The following is a 4,364-nucleotide window of genomic DNA, read 5'->3' as shown; positions in this document are numbered from 1 at the left end:
CTCCATGCGCGCCACTTATAGCGGCGGGGGCGCGCGTCGGCCACGCGGCGCCGGGGACGCGCCGCCCGCTCCCGCGGGGCCCGACGGCTCCCGCCGGCCCCGAGCTGCGGCCCCCGAGCGGCCCCCGGCGCTTTCTGCGGCCGCCGCGGCGCCCCCCGCGCCCTGGCGGCGCCCCCGGGTCCCCCCGACGTTAGCCGCCCCCGGCCGCGCCGCCGGGCCCCGGGTTGGGGAGCGCCCCGGCGCGGCCCCGACGGGCGGGAGGGCCCGGGGGCGGCGGGACGCGGCGCTGCCCCGAGGTTTCGCTTTCTCAGCGGGGCGAGCTGTCGGTGCCCGTCGGCGGCAGCAGGGGCGGAGGCCGGGGCTGCCCCCGGGGCTGCCCGCGCCGGGCTCCGGGAGCGAGAGGAGGGTCCGGGGGGGGCGGGCGGCGGTGCGAGCCGCAGCGGGGCAACGGCGGGCAGCGATGCCCGGCAGCCCCCGCCCGCCCCGGCCCGCCCCGGCCCCCGGGTCCCTCCCTCCCTCCCAGCGGGGGGGCACCGCGGCGCCGGTCCCTGAGCGGCACCGGGCACCGGGCACCGGGCACCGGGCTGGGCGAGCCGGGCGCGGGACGGGGCGGCCCCGCGGGTGCGCGGCGGGGTTGGGGCTGCGGGGGCGGCGGCAGCCCGGTCCGGCCCGGTCCGACCCCCGGGGGCCGGCGAGCAGCGCTGGGCCGTGCAGGAACGTCTCTGAGCCCCGAAGGAGCAGCACGGACCCAAACAGACAGACAGACAGACAGACACACACACACACGCACACACGCACGCACACACACGCACCCTGATACAGACACAGCCAGTGGTGCACACGCGCACGCACGCGCTGGTGCACTGGTGCAGGACTGCCACGCGTGCACACGGGGCGGTGTGCGCTGCTGCACACTCACACTCACACTCACACTCAGACACGTGCCCGCACCCAGCGAGAGCCGCGTGCTGACACACACACACACACACACACACACACACGAGTGGCGGCAGGCGCCCATGACCCCGCACGCTCCCGCACGCTCCCGCACACCCGCACCCGCTGCGTCCCGCCTGCGCCGGGCCCTGGCTGCCACTGACCTGCTGCGTGGCCTGGGGCCAGCGCCCATCCCTGTCCCCGTCCCCGTCCCCGTGCCCGTGCCCGTGCCCGCCGCCGCGCAGCGGTTCCCATTTGCGTGCGGGAGAGAGCGGCTTCTCCCCAGCCGTAACGCGCGGGGTGTGCGACAGGCATTCGCAAACACAGCCCCACGTTACGTTTAATTTAATTCCGCTCTTTCTGCCCCGAGCTACGGCTCCCTTCATTTTCATTTTTTCTGTGAATTCCCACAACTCAGACCTCTTTGATTTCCAGGTTTAATTAACAATGCTCATTAAATGAATTTTTATTCATTTCTTTTAATATTACCCTGCCACCTGTCTTTAGGAGGCAAAGGCTGATCATTTATTCTAATTTATTTCTATTAAAGATGGCATTTAGGGAGGGAGGAGGGATGTGCAGAGGTGTAAAGGGCCGATCTGCTCACATCTCCGCATCCCCCTCCTGCGCTTTTCAAGGACGCGGCTCCTGGAAGTTCGGTGTTTATTTTCCACCAGATCCATTTCATTTGCTAGGAAAAATTGGATTGGACATGCTGTATTTTGCAGTTATGTTCCAGTTCATTCTTAAAGTCCCTGCTCGTCTAGTCCGTATAATGTCGATTCTTTATTCATCTGAAAGACGTGAAACGGTGCAAAATCCTGGTGCCAAACGCAGCGCCGGGCTGCCCAGAGGCCCGCGACGCCGGGAGGAAGCCACGGATCCACCTGGAAATGGGGCAGAGCAAAGGAAACCTGCAAAAGCGACAGACAAAGGGAAGGAAAAACAAAGGGGGAGGCTGCCCGGCCGCTGCCGAGCGCTGCCGGCACCCCGAACCCGTGGCAAAGCCGGTGCGGGGGCAAGGAGCCGGGCAGCCGTGCGGGTCGGACGGGGCCTGGGCAGGTCGGCGCCTCGGCCCCGACGGCCCCCGCCCGACGCCGGGCAGCTGCGCGGGCTCGTGCCGACGTCCAGCCCCTCCGACGCTGCCTCTTGGAGGCTGCTGCCTCCGCGGCTGCCGCCTTCTGTCCCAGGTCCAGAACGGCCGCAGCGATTGCCGGGGTCACTTGAACACGGCGCAGACGCAGCTCTGCACCGCTGTCTGCTCTGGATCCTCGCAGCCTGAAGACCACGCTGTGTGCACGTCCCACCTGAAGACCGTGCCGCATACATGTCCGCTGTGCTTGTTTTTTGCCCCGCCAAACGCCCCTCGTGTTTGCTGGCAGGGTGACACTGATGCTGGGGCCTCAAACCCAAGGCTCTTCCCGTAGCGAAGGTCCGGGCGGATCGGTGCCTACGCCGGCTCTCCCAGGAGTGCGCGAGGGGCTGGGGGGAGCAGCCGCTGCTTTCAGGGGTCAGCAGTGAAAACCCGTTGCAGAAGTGGGGCCTTAGGGGCCCAGCCGCGCGTGATCACCCCTCACCGCCCCGTCGAAGAGGGACTCGCTCACCCCGCAGCGGTCCCTGCCCCGGGAACCCCGTCTTCCCTCGGCCGCTCGGGGAAGTGTGGCTTTCTCCTGTCATTTCCCACCTCCCTTCCGCAGGAATCCAGGCAGGGAACAAAGCCACTTGCTCTGGGGCCGGAGAGCCAGGCAGGGCTGCAGAGAAAGCAGGAGCCCCGTCCAGGGGTGGGCAGGCAGCCACGCAGCCCCGCTCGCTGCCCCGGCCTCGCGCCCTCGCCGCCCGCCTCACTCTTGCAGCGAGACGTTTGCGGGAGGGGGCTGCTTGCGGTGTCTGCAGCGCTGCAGCCAAATAACAACCTTATGAAATATTTAATTTTATTGCCAGTGCTGTTGGGATGCCATGAATAAACATTGTAAGATAATGCATGCCATGGTAGAGTCTGCAATAGCATTTAAGCTGTCACAGCAGAGCAGACCGTGCATCTGCTCCTCTGGGACCTTATCCATCTCGTCCGAGCTGTGGTGGAAGATCGGCTCATTCCTGGAGAGCTTGCCCTGGTGTTGAAAATGCACTGAGAGATAAAGTGCACTTGGCACTGGATTTTGCCAACAGTAATCGGCATCACCCACATTTCTGGCAACAGAGGATTGATGCCCACAGGTGCCAGGCTCCGGTGGCAAACCCCGCACGTGGGCTCGGAGGGGCCTGGGAGCCACCCGCAGCCTTTGAAGCCTTGGCCAGTTTGCGCGCTGGCGGCTCAGGGCCCAGACTGTCGCTTGCACAGGGCTGAGCAGCGCTGAGCACATCAGGGCCTGCAGAGTGGCAAAATACGAGTAACAGAGAAGTCCTGATGCCAGGTGGCCTTCGCCAGCTCCTGCGCTCTCACCTCCTGAATGCCCAGGGATTCCAGGAGGGGAAATGAGCCTTTCAGGAGTGCTCTGTCCAAGCACACGTTTGGAAAGCAGGACCCTGGGACAAGCGAGCAGTGATGTTTCCCAAGGAGCCCTGGCATTTGCACAGCACATCTCCCCTGGCGTTCAGCCCAGTAACGCTGGCAGAGCAACGTCTGTGTCTCACCCTGTCCTCTGTCAGCTCACGGGCAGCCAAGAGGAATGTGTGTCATGTTACGCTCAGGCAAGTAGGGTCTCCGGGAGGCTCCGGCTCTGGAAAAGCCAGATCTTCCGTTGAGGAGTGTGAGAATGACGGATGTGGGGACTGGGACAGGGGTCTCCTCCAGGCACCTGGTAGTGGCCTGGAGAAGACCCACTGCCCTGGGATGTGCTGAAGAATGAACTCAAGGACTTCCCAGGGCTCTTGCTTTGCTTCCAGTGAGCACGGGTATGCCATTAGCAGGCAGCCTGCCTGGGAATTAAAGGCCAGCAGCCAAAGGCCTCCAGGCCTAGGACTGCTCCGGCCTTGAAAGGGTCCCTGCAGGCCCGCACTGGATCTCTGCTCAGGTGCTGTGGAAGCTCACGCTGCTGCCCGCAGGGGATTAAAGGTGGCCAAGCCAGCGCTGCTGACCACGGCGAGCCCAGCACAGCACGGGGAAGAGAGGGGAGCACGCTCCTGTTCATACAGGTGCACATCGCTTATTAACAGTGATGATGGCTTTTATTAATGGGAAGCCCACACCCTTTGAGCAGAGGCAGAACAGTGTACAGGACGAGGAATAGACAAGGTAAAGCATTTGACAGTTTGGGTGTTTTTTTTGACAATTTGAAACGCATTTTTGACTCTTCCAGCTCACACCGATGTTTCCCTGTGTTGCAGGGATGAGGTATTCTTGGCAGAATGGGGAGACTCACCCAGCCCGCACTAAATCAGAGTTATGCTCTTTTCCAACACCAGAAGGCTCAGTTGCTTGTTTGGTT

The sequence above is a fragment of the Dromaius novaehollandiae genome, chromosome 23, assembly GCF_036370855.1.
Source record: "Dromaius novaehollandiae isolate bDroNov1 chromosome 23, bDroNov1.hap1, whole genome shotgun sequence".
In the NCBI taxonomy this organism is placed as follows: Eukaryota; Metazoa; Chordata; class Aves; order Casuariiformes; family Dromaiidae; genus Dromaius; species Dromaius novaehollandiae.
The sequence above is the reverse complement of the archived record's forward strand: the minus strand, read 5'-3'. Positions refer to the sequence as shown.